The sequence below is a fragment of the Triturus cristatus genome, chromosome 3_2 (assembly GCF_964204655.1).
Source record: "Triturus cristatus chromosome 3_2, aTriCri1.1, whole genome shotgun sequence".
Classification (NCBI taxonomy): Eukaryota; Metazoa; Chordata; class Amphibia; order Caudata; family Salamandridae; genus Triturus; species Triturus cristatus.
The window spans coordinates 546,074,035-546,091,680 of NC_140584.1; the positions used below are offsets into that span (position 1 = coordinate 546,074,035).

General features: G+C 41.1%; 1 long non-coding RNA gene across 1 annotated transcript; it reads right to left on the reverse strand.

The window, feature by feature from the left end:
* Nucleotides 1-1,017: 1,017 nt before the first annotated feature.
* LOC146857678 (uncharacterized) lies at nt 1,018-7,644 on the reverse strand. Its single transcript, XR_014979942.1, has 3 exons — nt 6,680-7,644; nt 3,380-3,479; nt 1,018-1,590 (listed from the first exon to the last, which is right to left on the reverse strand). It is a non-coding gene; the product is annotated as an uncharacterized LOC146857678 (long non-coding RNA).
* Between the last annotated feature and the right edge of the window lie 10,002 nt (nt 7,645-17,646).

Sequence of the window (17,646 nt, forward strand, 5' to 3'; positions counted from 1 at the left end):
TGTTTCCTCCCACAACAGATTGATGATGGTTGGCTGTTTATCGCCCAGATGAATATTGTATTTGTTTAGTGTTTGTCTTTTTCACACCTTTCCCCAAATCCCCTTTCTCGTCCATTCATCAAACCCCTAACCCTCTCCCTCAGGCTGTGTGATTTATTGAGGTGTGACTCAATAATTTACAATATTAATTGATCACACACTAGTTGGGGTGGATGTGGTGAAAGCAACACCAACTCAGTGCAGGATCTTCAGTTCTTCTTTAACCCAAGCAATAGCCCACATTGGCCCCATTTACCAACTCATGCATAAAAAGTGATCGATATTTTAGATATAGAAGAACATCATTCATCAACATCATCATTCAAGCATTGTTTTGCATAAACATGTAAACCTTGTCCACTCCAGACTTTGAGTACACTTCACGATTCAGGTATTTACTATTTTAGTTTTAATTAAAATACTAGCTCACCATTGCTCCGAATAGTTTAATACTGCATGTTATATTTTCACTATCAGGTATTCTTTGTTGTGTAGTAGTCTAGTCTTGTTTATAAAGCTATCATATAATAATAAATATCTCACTAACTCAGTTATTATTTCAATGTAGTTGCCTGCAATTAATAATCCTTCCAATTAATCCTACAGTTGGAGTTCATCTAGGTGGGAGTGGGGCCTAGCTTCTGATTCCTTCACTGTTGGTACACTAGCCTGCTACTACTACTACCCACCATGGTACCTTGGGAAACCATGCAGCCCTTCCTTCATCTTTTTAGGTAAAAGAACTATGGATCATTGTTGTACTTGTAGGTAATTTGGAAATGGAAAGTGGAAACCCTCCATCTCCCTCCCTTAGTGGTCAATATAGTTGCAAACTGCAGAGACTAAGAATAGTAGGACAAGGGTACCACATAGCTAATGGTTATACGTTATTAGTACATTTTAAATATAGGCTGCTCCTGAGCGCAAAGGCAGCAGTGCAAAGTATAATACCTAAAAAAAGATTTGAAGCACAAATAATGTAAAACAAACATTTATTATCCTAACAAACAATATAATAAAACCCATCCCTTTAACCCTAATCTGGCCCACTCCTCTACCCAAACAATTTCCCCGTCCCCAACCAATGTTCAAAATGTCGATTGTCCAACAACTATAAGTCCAAACTGTCCTAATCCCAACTCTCACATTCCCAACCTCTCCACCCACAACAAGTTTAACCCACTAAAACAAATGTTAAAAAAGGGGCAGAAGAGGGCATTAAACATGGCGGGCCAGGAGCTTTCTGAGAGCCCTTCCATCTGTATCTGCCTGACGTCTACGTGCCAGCCTCTGCAGGATGAAGCGGAAGTTGCTGTCAGAAATTGTGGGGGGGGGACAGCAGTGATGGAATGACAACGGTGGGCGGATGCCAGTGGACTCAGACACTGGCGTTGTTGACAGGCTTGAAGAGCTGGGGGCTTGCTGGGGGCCTGGGCAGCTGCTTCTTCCTCCTGGGCCACCAGCCAATGGTACTCTGCCCGCATTCCCTCTAGCTTCTGCTTCCGCAGCAGGCTGCTACATACTGCCGAGGTGGATGACCAACAGGAGTAGCTAGAAAGAAAAAAGACAAATTGTAAACAGTGCTCTGTGCAAAACACTTGTATAAAGTTATGTAGTGGATGGCACGTTAGCAGTATATTGCTGGTCACCCAGGGCCATTCGATGTGATGTGATTAGAGTCACAGCCATTACCCACATATGCTGCTCATAAAACTAAAGGCAAATGGCAAATGCATTAACTATCTGAAAGGAATTAAGGCAGAATAAACGCAGCACATCCTTTTGAAGGATTTCCTAGTAAAAACTAAACAGACACTTTGTGTGGAAAAATAAAAATCAATTACCTGCCATTAATGAGAAAGGCATTATACACTATGGAGTACAAGTATTCTTTCTCTTGTTGTGCTAAATTAATGAAGGCATGCTAGCTCAGCTGGTGCCCTACTGGTGTCATACTTTGCTACTCTCAACAGTTTGTAGCTGGGGCAGCTGTAATAGACATTTATCTTATTCCAATGGCCCTGCTCTTCTCCAAAATGCCTTTCAATCTTAACCTCACCACAAGGCAGATGAATAATAGGAATGATACACGTCATATATAAAATCAATCATGCGGACATTCTGTCTGCTGTGAGTAGACGGTGGGAAAAGTGATGCACTGCAGTACAAGGAAAGGATTAAGGAACGGGATATTGTATTTGGCATGTTCATCATAGACACTTACTTAGTCCCACTTTACTCCCTGGCCTCACCCTCCACCATACTTTATAATACTTTTTTTCCAACAAATACATTTGCATGGCAATAAGGAAAGGAAACTTGACATACTCTACTGCTAGGGTACGTTAGAAGGATTAGGCCTGGTAAGTAGATGTTTTGCTGATCATCACCATGTGCCTAAACTTTGGCTAGCGAGTCACTCTGGTTGACAATGATGAAAGAGAAAAATGTGAACAGGCGTAAATCCGTTAAGGAAATCACGATGAAATATATCACTTCGCTACAAAAATGTGGCGCATGTTAAGAATGGATTTTTCAAATTTTTGAGAAGGCTGGGACAGAACTTGGGAAAGAATAAAGGAGTGAAGTACTAGGAAGTGACTGAGTGGACACTGGGAGGGAAAGGAAACGCACCTTTTTTTCGGATTGCAATGCATTGATAACTTTGTAAATGCCACATTAGCTCAAGCAGATGTACATTGCACAGCCTACACTACAGTGCCAAATTGAACCATGCAGCAGGTCATGGGTGGAACTGGAAAAATGCCATGGTTAGGTAGGGAGGTGATGATTGATGATAGATGGGCTACATTATATTTGCCTTGCTTAAAAAATACTGTAAGTCAATGGAGTAAACAGAAATACCACCCCAACCCATTGAATCAGAGCCATTCCAAACAAATGAAGTAGGGAAGAGCTCCCTTGTTTCTTCATCCAAGTAATTATCCATTCCTCATTTCATGCACAGACATGCGTAGAATACCTTACTTGGGCATGAAATCTTCACAATAGAGTACCTGACCTAATCTTGGGTTCCCTGAGTCTTACAGTACCACCAGTACACAAGATATATAAGTCGAGAACGAAAGCTTACTGACAAAGCAGAAGAAAGTAAGCTACAGACAGACTAGTATGGACAGTTCAAGGTCAAGTACAGAAACTTGAAATATAGAAAATAAGTAAATAGGATAATGCAGGGATAAGAAGAATTTAGGAAACAGAACGAAGGGGAGTTGGAAAAAAATTAGGAGACAAGCACAGTAAAAAGGAGAAATAATTCTAAATGTGGAGTGGTAAAATTAAGGGAAATAATAATAATATTAACAACAGGAGGACTTACTGGGGCCAGCAAAGCCATCTGCAGTGGCACTCATGGGGCATCTCCAGCTCCCTCACCCACCTCAGTGTTCAAGACCCATCCCTCTTCTTGCCCGTGGATGCTGATGTAAGAAATAAACAAAATAAAATAAAAAAGATTAGAGCTACAGTTAATAATATCCCCAAAAATATTTTGCCTGTGTAAAGCAAACACAGTAATATTGAACTTTTCTAAATCAGATCTGCTGTAGTACTAGTATTGTGGACCTATTCCTAATTTTCTAAACCTAACCCAATTCCAAATTTCCTTAACTACATTTTAGAACTAATAATAGATTGCAATGAATGATCTTTGCATCTCATCTCATTCTCTATCTTTCAGCCACAAACCCCTTTGATGGGCCAAACTCATGTTCTGGACAGTGAGAGTGTAGGTGAATACAATACTAGGAATAAAGAGATTTTTATTTTGTAATTTTTTTTCAGTGCTAAACAGGTAGTCCACATGCTGAGGAAAGACAAATAATTCCCACCTTTACAAACAAAAAACATCAGGAGGCATCACCAAATTTGAAGTAAGTTAGTGACTTGGGGCAAATTTACTATTCTAACTCTGCTGTAGACGTCCGTCAAGGTAGGTGCTGGACAGTGACTGGGGGAAAAATTACTATTCTAACTCCGTCAGGCGTCATAACTCAGGGCAGGTTCTGGACAGTGGTAGGGTCGGTGAATGGAATACTAAAAAAAGAGAATTTTTTTTTTTTTAAATTTTCTTTCAGCACTAAACAGATAGTCCAAACATAGAGGAAAGCCTGAAAATTCACACCTTTACAAACAAAAAACATCAGGAGGCATCACCGACTTTTAAGTAAACATAAAAAAAGAAGTCACCAACAAACCAAAACCTAATAATACCAAAGGATATAAAACGAATAACTTATTTTATGTTATCTTCACAACCAGAAAGTCGACAACACGAAGTCTGAAATCAAAAAGTCCAAGCCGTAAATTGCAATTCGCAGTCCTTCTTCTAAAGTACCAAAACAGACCATAGTACAGGTAAATAAATGTCACCTTTCCATTTCTCCTTCTCTAACAAAGTATATTTTTTTATCAGCAGATTCACCAATATTGGCTGCAGATGGACAAGCTATGCATGTAAAATCAAGAAGGGTAAACCAACTTCTGAAATATGATTGCTATCTTTATTGCAAGGATAGATTGACTGAGCCCAGGAGTCATTGCAGGTGTGTGCAATATTCTTTATCCCACTGCACAGGCACAGTGGTTACTCTAGATGACTGTGTTGAAAGCGCTTCTGAGCATAACCACTCTGCAATGGAGATAGAAGTACGAGAAAACATCCAACAAATAAAAAATCTTGCGTCCATCTCCAATGGATCCTGTGGTGCAGCTTTGAGGGAGGTAACACAAAACATTTCCATTCGTATAGCTAGTTGTATGCCCACAATTCCCAATCTTAGAAGGATGATACAGAGACAAAAACAGGCAAGTAATCCCCAATGTGTGACCACAGACCTTTTCTGATATTAATATTCCCCCAGAACTAAGTATTACTTTCACTAATGAAACTTTCCTACTGCAGGACAATGAAAACCCTCAAAAAAGAATACTAATTATTGCAACATCCCAAACCTGGTAACACTTAAGAATAGTAATGTTTGGATGATGGATGGTACGATTAAATCCACACCCTACCCATTTGTCCAAATATTCACAATTTTTCTCAAATAAATAACACTACTGTACCATTACAGTTTATGCCCAGACAAACAATCCTCAACATATATTACATTTTTGACAGTGCTAAAATCCAAAACCTTAGATAAAAGTCCTAGAACAATGATAATTGACCTTGAATTACCAATCTTTAACACCATTTGTAAATTGTACCCCACCACCCAAACTCAAGAATGATTTTTCCACTTTGGTGTAAAATTTACAAAAAAACATCCTTTGTTGAGGATTATATGTCTGACAGAAAATTGCAATTTGAATTACAAAAATGTACTGCCCGATGCTTTGTACCGCCTGAGTATGTAGACTAGTTCTACACATCAATTAGTGAATCTATTTTACAGAAAACGAGCAGAAAATGGCACCCATAATAAATTATTTTTGAGCCACTTGGATTGGCCCTCTAAGCAGATCAGGTCACAGGTGGAGGCCAAAGTTCCCTATTGACTGGTGGAATTGGTACACAACCTGCTTAGAGGGAGGTGCGAAGACTAAGAATGCCATTGAGGGAAGGCACAACTCCTTCAACAAATCTATTGGCAAACACCACCCAAAGCCATATCACTTCCTGTAGATTTTGAAGAAGGAGCACATTTTCCAGGAAATGAGAATTGCTCAATCATTTACAGGTAGTCTGAACCCACGGGTATCTAAATGAAGCAAAGAAAGGTCAGAAAGACTATTGGGAATGATCCAAGATTTGTCTTTGATGGGTGCACCAGGTCTGCCTATATTTTACACTACTATCATTGTCTAACACCCTATCCCATTACTTGCCTGTTTTAACAAACCTCAAATTCAAATTGCCATTTTTGCAAAAGAAAAATTCAAAAATTTAACAATTCCCTCCTACTTGCGGATGACTTTTTTTTTTTTTTATAAAATGTTGGCAACATTTGAACTCAACCTGTTACCAAGAGTCTTTTGCATTCCAACTATCCAAATGTGTATCCAACATCCACACCAAAGTCAATAACCCAAAAAAGATGATAAAATTAAAATCGAATTCCTTTTTCAATACAAAAATCCATCCATAGTTTGAAGAAAGGAGCATCCAAAATGCCATTTCGCAACAATGTTCCAAAAATGAAGTGTGCTCCATTCCTGTGCAGAAAGCCGATGTAGATGTCCAAAACAAGAAATAAAACAATCCACGAAAGTCATTAAAAATGGACCAGCATGTACAAAATCACAAACGGTTTCTTTTTTTAAGGAAAAGAAATACATAAAAAAAATTGAAAATATTCCAAATGGACTCCTACCAAATGCTCTGGCCTGTTTCCATCATGTACATAATGTAGTCTCAAAATACGAAAACACAATAAAAAAATGAAAAATTTTGATTATTTTTCTAAAAAGTACTTACCAATATACATTACGCATATTGAAAAAATACAACCATTCTAATGCATTCTATAGTAACCGGTTTGGGAATAAAAATGTGTTTAAAACAAAGAAATAAAGTAACATCGAACATCATTAATATCACATACCTCCCCCATCTATCCTTGCAATAAATTAAGTCACCTATATCATTTTAAAATGCAAATAAAGCTGTTCTTACCTGACCGCAGCTCTTCCTTGCTATCGATCTCCACAACAACGCTCGACTGATGTCGAAACAGATGCACAACCGCGTATGTCATGGCTGAAAGTAAAAACTGACAAGGGACAATTTCTCCCATTGAAACAAATGGGAAACCACGGGAAAGTGACTGAAAATTTCTAAGCACATATACATACATTTGTTTTGTGATAATATTACAGTATAAAGTAATACTCAAGTATTACAATTAATACATGAGTATTAATATACTTCCCCACTCTAACCCACTATATCCCTTGCATCCTGTGCCTAAATTAAAGTGATACAAATTATTCTTACCAGATGTCTACAAATATTATTAATATTTACAATATTGTATACATTAATACTTAGGTATTTAAATACATACCGGAGTATTATTACACCCCCATCCAAATACCTCTATAACTCTTGCATCCGGTTCCTAAATTATTTTGTTACAAATGTCTTCTTAGAACATTTATAAAACTATTATCAATATTTACATTATTGTGTACATTGATACACAGGTATTTAAATGAACATCTCAGTATTAAAAATCACCCAACCAATTTACAAAAAAATTGTTATCCCAAAAGGCTTACCAATATACTTACACATACATGTGTGATAATAACATGCATGGTAATGACATTTGTTGTAAGGGCACATTTGTTGTAGTGGCATGCATGGTAATGTCCCATGCATGGTAATGACTTTGTGGGAAATGCAGGTCTTTGTAATGACTCCATGGTAAAGACTGTTTCTCCTCAAAATCAGTTGCCCATTCCTGACACAAAGTAAGGGATTGATGTAAAGCAAGTTTATCCAATCAATAAAACGTGGCCCAAAACAGATATTCCAGTACCCTTTAAATGTAAAGCCAGCCTAGGTATTAAAACACTTCTTGGCATCTAACACCACCACTGTGCATTTACTGTAGGAGAGAACTACTTCAAACACCACTCAAGGGGGCGTGGTCTGGCCACGCAGGAAGATGGCCGCCTGACAAGTGAGCTCCGTCGCGGGATGGACCCTTAACAGAAAAATTCCTACCTCACGTCTGCTTTGGAGTCCTCTTCTTGTGCCCTGCGACAGCCGGAGAGTGGTGGGCACGACTTGGGTGTGCTTCCGGCGATGTGACGGCGAAGTCTCCCCGGTGTTTGCTGCTCGGATGACGGAGTGGTGTGGAGCTGCGCGTCCGGCGGGGCTCGCCTGACGTATTTACACAGGCTGCTTCTCCTCCCTCCTTAAGCCGCGCCTATGCCACGAAGACCGCCTGCCCCCATGAGGCCGCGCCTTTGCTGCTACTGAAGAGCGCTCGTCTCCTCATGAGGCCGCGCCTCCGCTGCTGACGACGGGCGCCCGCCTCCTCATGAGGCCGCGCCTTCGTTGCTGACGACGGGCGCCCGCCTCCTCATGAGGCCGCGCCTTCGTTGCTCCTGATGACTGTTTGCCTCCTCATGAGGTCGCGCCTTTCTCAACCTGCCTGCAATACTTCTCTTCAGGAATGTCACCTGACAGGAGTTAGATTTTTTGGACGTGTCGTCGCTCAGCCACTGGTAGGATAACTTCCTTCTATACTCCTGTTGTGGCACACATGTCATTCGCCTCAATCAGCCAATGAGCATATTATCAGGTCAGCAAGCAATTTGCGCTTCATCACGCTAAACTGTTCTTCAAAGCTGGGAAATTTTTTGCTGCAGTTACAGTTTCGCGCCTTTTTGACTTTTGGTTACAATTGACGCTTCATGGCCTCCTTTAGCGCAGTATATATGCCCTACACAAGAGAGTGCTTTCTTCTAACGCCATTATAGCGCTCATGTCAACTCCTTCAGTCAGGCTGTGCCTTTTCTGCTTTGACTATGATTACTTTGCATTCTGCAGCCCTGTTCATATTGCTGTGCATGTAGCTGTGCTTATTGTTATTACCATAAACGCGCGTATGATGTTTCATTTTATCTTACCTCTATTTACATACCTGTGAATATAGCGACAGTTGTTATCATATTTACAAGTGTAGGCAGTGGGGGTCATTAAGCAATGATACACTTTTACATTTTACTGTCTAGAAACGCGTTATAAGTTTCTTTTTGCTTATTAATGCTGTACATATACAGTTATCAGGTGTTTCTTTTGCATGTCTTGGTGTTGTTCTGCAACTATATATAAGCATTCCTTGGCAGCAAGACGGCTTTACGTTCTTTCAAAGTTTTTATTAAACATTCTCCTCAAATGCCTGCCTCTAAGCAAGGAAACAAGGCTTCTAAACCACTTCTTTTTGCAGAAGCTCTCAAGCAATCCACCAGTATGCCTACAAAAGACAATGCCTCCTCTCCTTCCGCCTCACCTCAGGCGTCGACCTCTAATGGTGGGCAGGCGTCGGCGGCAGCTTTGCAACGTATCCTGCACGAAATATCCGAGGTCAGTCGTCGGTTAGATGACATGCACCTCACAATCACATCACTAGCTGAAGAGACTAAATCTATTAAGACAGAACTCACCACCTTTCATACGAAGTTTGAATCCCTTGATTCTAGGGTTTTGGCAGTGGAGAATCGATTGGAATCTCTTCCAAATCAAGACCGGGACCTTTTACTCTTCCATAGTAAACTCATTGACTTGGAAGACAGAAGTAGGAGGGACAACATTCGTTTTTTTGGCTTTCCAGAACGCATTGAAGGGCAGAATTCCAGTGTATTTCTGTGTCGTATACTCCCAAAGCTAACTGGTATTCCTTTCAATCCACCCCTGGAGATACAACGTGCTCATAGAATTGGTCCTCCACGTGATGATCCTGCCGCACGTCCACGACCGATTATTGCCTGTCTTCTTCGTCATGAACAAACAAGACAAATATTATCTGCGGCTCGGCTGCAAGGCTTCTTTTCCTTTGAAGGTCATCGCATTTTTATGGCAGCTGATTTCTCCAAGGAAACTAATGAGCGGCGGAAAGCCTTTCTCTCCATGCGACCTCAACTGCGTCAGCTAGGTATCAAATATGGCCTATTCGATCCAGCACGCTTTCGCGTTACCAAAGATGGAGTCTCTAAGGACTTTTTCGACCCCGAGCATCTTCAACAGTTCCTGGACCGTCTTCATCCTCAAGAAATGGAGGTTCTTACTACACCCTCACAGCAAGCTCAGTTCCATTCACCCTCTAAGTCTTCCACTACATTGTCAGATCGCAACAGGCGCCCTCCTAGCAGCCCCCGACCAAGGGGAAGGGATTTTGAACGTCTTCATCGCTCACAAGAAGATAGGAAAGCTGCAATTCAATCGGTCTCGGTTGCTACGTTTTCACAAGATCTACAGAGAGACAAGTCACGGTCTCCTCTTAAAACTCCTTCGGATGCGGACTGAATAATCCTTTCACTCCTAGAAGTTGTTGTCCTTAATACTATTGGCAGTTAGCTGTAGATTCTCTTGTCTTGAGAGTCTTATTTTTTACTGTTAATTATTTACCACATTTTTCACATGTTTTGCTGTTCTTATAATATCTGCTTGTCCCTTTTTTACCTCTCTCTTTCTAGCTTTTCATCTTATTTTCTTTTCTCCTTCAGCCTGCTTACTGTTATTCCTCTGCCTAATAATAATTCCACTCTTTCTTCTTCTTACATTCATTGCTTTTCCTGTTACAATTTATTGCCTTAAATATTTCCCCAACAATTTTGTATCTACTGGGGCGTCTTGGCGCTTAATGGTTTAATTACAGTTTTATTATTCTACTTGCATGTTTCTATGTTGGTTTATTTAAACACGCATTGTATGCCTTATGATATTAGGTTACTTTACATTTAATTATCACTGGATTCTCAACCTCTATTTTGCTCTACCTACCTTTTTATTACACCTAGGTTCTTTTCCACAATGTTATTCTGGGCTTCCCTTCTATATCATTATTACTCTCCTAATCTTTTCTCTTTTCTGTGGGGTCCTTTCCCGTGGCGGTGCTCTAGTGCGCCCAGGCCCGCGGGTAACAGTCTACGGTCTCGTGTTCTCTCTTTGCTTTTACTCAATATTTTCTAGTTCTCTTTAATATTATATCACCTCTCTAAATCTTATCTCCCTTTTTCTTCTTTTTTCATCATTCTTCTTATCGCTTTTTTCATGTATTCCATTTAAATCGTAGTTTCGTTTCTATTTATTTTATCCTTGTTTCCCTTTCTTTTTGTCATTTCTTTTCTTTTTCCTTTGTTTGGTTTAACACGTTGTTTTGTGCTCCATTCTACGGTTTCTGATTTTTACGTTGTTCTAATATGGCAAAAACACACTCTCTTAATGCAATTACTTGGAATGTACATGGTCTCACCCATTACATAAAACGGAAAAAAGTTCTCTCCTACCTTCAGACTAAGCATGTAGATGTAGCCTTGCTTCAGGAGACCCATTTGGATGCTCTAGAATCAGACAAACTTTGTAGGGATTGGGTGGGTAAAGTTATACATAGCAGCATTCAACAAGATGAATCCACGGACACAGGCCCCCTCCGCAAATGTGGAGTTGCAATTCTTCTTCGCAAGTCCCTTCCGGTCACTGTTTCTAAAACATGGTCAGATGTAAATGGCCGCTATGTTTTTGCTAAACTTAAAATTGGTGATTCTCACGTTTGTGTAGGGTCTGTATATGCCCCTACAGGTACCAAGAAAACATTTTTTCTTCAACTATCCCGATTGTTGCTTGAAATTAATGCATCGCAATATTTGATTGGTGGTGACTGGAACGTGACGCAAGATTCTATTCTAGATAAAACTGGTCCATTAGATAGGGGTAATGCGTCAGATAGAGCTTTGCTAGGCGATATTGTGTCAGATATCGGGTTGGTTGACCATTGGCGTATCAGTCACCCAACGGATAAGGAATATATTTTCTTTTCGTCGACTCATGGTACGTTTTCTCGCCTTGACTACTTCCTTATCTCACAGAACGCAGTTAAGTTGGTCACAGATTCCTGCATCTTGGAAGCGGCATTGTCTGACCACTCTCCGGTTCTCCTTTCCCTAGACCTGGGACTTTCTAATCCTGGACGTAAGCCCTGGCGAATGAACATTCAGCGCCACAGAACTCCTGTTGGTAAATCCCAACTGCAGTCACACCTTCAAACTTATCTTTCTAATAATCAGGGATCCGTGACTTCCAGCAGGACTCTTTGGGCTGCTGCTAAGGCTACTTTAAGGGGTCAACTAATGCGCGATGCAGCACTCGCTAATAAGCAAAATGCGAGGAAGCAAGTGGATCTCGAACATGACATACAAACCTATTCTCGCCTATATATCACCTCTCCGTCCCTACAAAATCGGAAATTGCTTGAACAAGCCCGAATGGCCTTAAACAGTCTTTTTACATCTAAGGCAGAATACGCCTTACAGAAAATGAAAGGTCGACATTATGAGCAGGGAGAAAAGGCGGGAAGGTTATTAGCCGCACAGTTGCGTCAAAGGGAGGCATCTATGGCCATTCCGGCCATCAGATCTGCGCAAGGACACTTGTGCACAAAACCTCATGACATTGTCAATGAGTTCGCCTCCTTTTATGAATCTCTCTATACTTCTGATAATCGAATGGATTCGGATAAGATGACGGCATTCCTTGCGAAAGTGCATCTCCCTTCTCTTTCAGCGGATGGTAAGGCCATCCTTGAGGGTGAAATAACTAGGGATGAGGTTTCCAGTGCGATAGCTGCTCTGCCCTATCACAAGGCCCCTGGTGAGGATGGGTTTCCTCCTGAATTCTATCGTTGGGCGGGTCTCAATATTATTGACACTCTACATGCTGCATTCCAGGAGGCGGATGCTGCATCTTCACTGGGTTCCCTTTCTAACAAAGCTATCATTGTCGTGCTACCAAAGCCAGGCAAAGATCCCCAGCTTTGCAGTAGTTATCGTCCCATTTCTCTGTTGAACTCTGATATTAAAATTCTGGCCAGTATCCTTGCGTCTCGTCTGCGTAAAGTCTTACCTTCTTTGATACATCATTCCCAAGTAGGCTTTGTACCGGGACGCTCTTCCCGGAATCATCTGCGTTCCCTGTCCCATGCACTGTGGTCGGCTCAACATCTCACAGATGATGCGTTAGCCCTTTCACTTGACGCAGAGAAAGCGTTTGATCGCATCGAATGGAACTACCTTTTCACGGTCATGGAAAAATTTGGCTTAGGTACAAAATTTATTGATAAAGTGCGTTTACTTTACGATCATCCTTCTGCTCAAGTGAACTGTGGTGGATTTCTATCTGATACCTTTACAATCAAGAGAGGGACACGCCAAGGTTGCCCACTATCCCCCCTTCTGTTTCTTTTAGCTATGGAACCTCTAGCTGCAACCATCCGTCAATCTGATGAAGTTTCTGGTATTCCCCTCCCTATTGGACATTCTAAAATATACCTGTACGCTGATGATATTTTACTCACCCTTACTCGTCTTCCTCGGTCGATCCCCTCTCTTCTTCAAATTATTAATGATTTCTCTTCCTTTTCAGGTTATAAGATTAATTGGGACAAAAGTGAGGCTCTACCTATTTCTAATGGTACCACAAAAGCTGCCATCTTTGGTTTTCCTTTTCGTTGGCAGGCCTCACGCCTCAAATACTTGGGTGTCCTAGTTAATAAAGGGTTACAGGACATGGTTACAGATAATCTATCTCCTCTTATCTCCCAAATGCGTCGGGACTTTGATAAATGGAAGGCTCTGGGTCTTTCTCTCTGGGGTAGGGCTCAGGCTGTTAAAATGGTTACTCTTCCGAGATTTATTTACATTCTAGGCATGCTTCCCCTACAGATTCCCTTATCCTTACTCCGATCAGTAGATGCCCAGATTAAAACCTTCATTTGGGGTAATGCCAAGCCACGTCTTGCCATAACTAAGCTGAAGGCTCATCAGTTATCTGGTGGCATTGGTCTCCCATCCATTGAACACTACTCCTTGGCGTTACATATCTCCCAACTCTCATATTTTTTACCTGGTATTAAAGACTTGCCACAATGGGTCCAAATAGAACGACATCTTCTATCCTCAGAATCGAATCTTACTCCTTTGTATGGTAGTGGCACTAGCCGTCTTGACCCGAAAAATCCGATTTTATCTGCCATGCATAAATCCTGGCAGAGAAGTCATAGGCTGTTGGGTTCGAATCCAAGAATTCATATCAAAGCCCCCCTATGGAATAATTCGGGCATTCGTATCAATGGTCGTATGTTATCCTGGCCTGAATGGCGTGCTGCAGGTATCCTCTATCCGGATCAGCTTCTGCATGATGGGGATTTTAAGCCATTCTCTCAGCTAAGAATAGAATTTGATCTTCCCCTACACCATTCTTCTAAATACCTCCAGCTTCAGCAATGTCTGAAGATCCATATGGGGTCACCGCCATGGATATTACAAGATTCCCCTATTTTATCCTATTTGCACGTTTGGGGGAAATTTAAAGGTGTTACCTCCGGCATATATAAAATTTTATCGTCCCACCTCTTCTCTAAACCCCTTTCACATGATCTTCAGCGTAAATGGCAAGTTCGCCTCTCAATTTCCTTTTCTGACATTGAATGGGATCTGATTCTGGAGAATTTGAACAAGGGAGCCCGTGAATCAAGGCTTAAATTTTGTCTTTTTAAAATACTACACGATTGGCACTGGTCTCCAGTCAAATTGCACAAAGCTGGCCTTCTTTCCCATTCCAATTGCTGGAGATGCTCCAATTCAGGTTGCGATATTACTCATATCATTTGTGATTGCCCTAGTATCCGATCTTATTGGGCTTACATTGGTACTACTTTGAATTCCACTATGCCCCTAAAATTGCCACTTACACCAACTAATATCCTCCTGCATGATGTCCGCCACTCCCCAAAGCTCTCGAAGCCACAACTCCGTCTTTTTCATATCTCACTGGCTACTGCTAAAATATGTATCCTGCGTCATTGGAAATCATCTTTGCCTCCCTCTCAGGAAGATTGGTTGGTAGCGATGATACAGACTGCCTCACATGAACGCACAATCTATAACCTTCAGGATCAAGCTGACACCTTTCTCCGAATTTGGTCTCCATTTCTTAAATCAAATTCTGCTAACTCCCCTGCTTCTACTTCTATCCAAGCACATTAATCTGCTTTTACCCTCTCTTGTCCTTTGTTTATTTCTTTTCTTTTTCTTGTCTTCTGTACTCTCTGTTTTATTCGCTACAGTGTTCATCTGTCTTTATCTAATCATTTTACCTTTGTTTTATCTATTTATTTATATTTCCTGCACTTCTATTGTCTAAGCTCCTTCCCTTTTTCCTCCCCTTATAGGTTATGTCTTTATAATATATCATTCTATGTCTTGACATAATTATTACTTCAATTAGTATTTATATATTTAAATGCATATTTATATCATATTTATCTAATATTTATTCATCAGTATCTTTTTGCATTATTTCTCTCAACATGGATCTATTTTCTCTTCATTTTCTGTTGTTTATGCTTTGATGTATTTGTTTTACAAAACTTTAATAAAAAAAAATTTCAACACAAACACCACTCAAGGTTTATGTCCTTCACAGCATTTCTTGTTATTTGCTTCTTGGTTTTTTCAACCGAGGCTGATAAGTTCTCACTCTCTGAAACGTTTAGTCAATTTTGCAGCTTTTTCTATGTTTTAATTTGTAATCCTTGAATAAGTGTACATGATGGGAGGAGTGCTACATTGGTTACTATATTTCCTTAAGGAACGTGCTGTAATATTGCTTGTGTCTAACAGCTTAGGGTAGGAGGGATAGTTGGGTTGCCTTGTTTTGGCTGTTAGCATTGTCCATTCATTTAGAGGTTTACATAGGTTGCAAGATGGCTGAATTGTCTGATGTTCAGACTACAAAATAACTGAAATGGTTGATGTGTAGGAGTATCAAATAAACGGATGAGACAACTTAGTGAAACACCGGGGCCCACATTATGTTAAGGGTGCACTTTCCCTATTTGCACCACGACACACTTTCAAACAGCAGCCTCACGGGCAAACATGGAAAGTGCACCGTTTTATGTTGAATGTGCTGCCCTCAGGGCAGCTGGAAACCTGTGGGTGCAGTGCATTCAAATGAAATACAGATGCTTCAAAGCCACTCCATGTTTCACAGTGCAGGCAGCACCCAGCCAGCAGTTTCAAGAGAGATTAGAGATTTCCTTACAGGTAGGTGCAGTGAATGACTGCACATGATGCAAGGGCATGTGTAGGGGTCCATGGGACCCCCCCTTCATCTCTCGAGAGCATTGCCCTAGGTACACTGACAGTGCACTGCCATTTTGTGGTGCACTCTCAGCTGACTGCTACTTTACCTTTGCACTCGCATCCATAATACAAAGCGTCTGTAGAGGCAAAGGGATGTCCTCATTTGCAATGGGCCACACCCCCATGTAAATGAGGGAAGGCCCTATTGAGATAGCTTTAGTGCTATGTGTGTGTTAGCCCTATCTGTATTACTGAAGGGGCTGCACAAACATCTACATTAACTAGCAAAGAGTACAGTCTGCACTGGGATGAAGATTCTCATGGAACGTTTGGTTCCAAGACTGCTGCCCCCCTACCCTTCTGGACATCCTGCATCACCATCTGTCACTGCCAGCAACTCCCTCACATCTCAAAGTTTGCACTGCATCACTGATGATCAACCCCTACCACAGCACTTGTCGCACCCGCCATGATTACAGCCACACCACATTGCTCTGACCCGGAACCAAATTCCACTGGAATGTGACACCCAACCATATGTCCACTGAACTCCAGAATAAAGCATGCAACAGCATTCTGCACAGCCTGGAAAGCGGATGTCATATACCTAAATAAATTGAGTTACAGTAGTCATAGTGGGATATTATAGTCTGCACTAAATTATTCTGCAAGGAGGTGGCAAGATAGGGAAGGATATTGATCAAAGTTCATTGCAGGCAAATAACATGTATAAACTACCAGTCTTAAAATGGTTAAGCCAATTCAGAGCATGGTCAAATGGAATATCCAAATTGTGGGTGGATAAAGATGGAGAAGGTGGAAAACCAAGTAGTAAGTTCAATAAGCGTTAAAATGATAAGAATCTCGATTTTGTCCAAACATAGCTTCAGCAAATTTTGCTCTGTCCTGGGATTGATGGATAACAGATTAGGGGCGGCTCCTCTACTATGGTGAAGGACCATCGCCCCACTGCTTTCAAGCAGCGCAGAAGCAAAAACAGAACATGATAATAACTTTCAGTTACTATAATGTTATATGTTTAGCTGTTTTGCGGCAGGCGGGTGGGTGCTGCTGCTCTGCGAGCAGGGCAGTGGAGTAGTGGTTTGCCCACTCGTAAAAGTGCACAGCGACTGTTGGTCGGCCCTCTCGGGAGGGAGCCTGGCTGCCTGCTTCCTGTTCCAGAAATAGGAAGCAGGAGAGCAGGAGCAGCGATGCGGGACCGGGTGGTGGCAAGGTAATTAATTTGTTTTATTTAATTTTTTTCCCTCCCTCTCACAATCGTGCCCACATTCATTTGAAATAATTCCTAGATCACTAACACTTATCTGGTCACAGTCTGCCACAGTACATGAAATTGAGTGCATGAAATGAATGGAGAGAAGGAAAAGTTGCCTTTGTCTAGCAAAGTCACCTTTGTGGATGGCACACCAATTCCATCAAATGGACTAATTTGTCACCCAGCAGTCTCCTGCTACAATTATGGCCCATCTGAAAAACCTTCAGGTCAGTATGATGAGCCATCCCCTAATTTCAATGCTGCTACCTAGATACTAGTAATGGGTCCCTTAAATGTTAACTTCTTCCTAATTTTAGATTAAGGTTACCACCCAGGTCTAATATTTTGTCTTTTGTCTTCGCTTAGGATGCAATGCCAGTATAATGCCATGCACCAATTTTATAACAATCTTCTCGAGACTCTGGTGGACCTTCTAGGCTTGCCTTTATAGTTATGTTAATCTGGAACAGTCTTTTCCATTCATGGGGGCT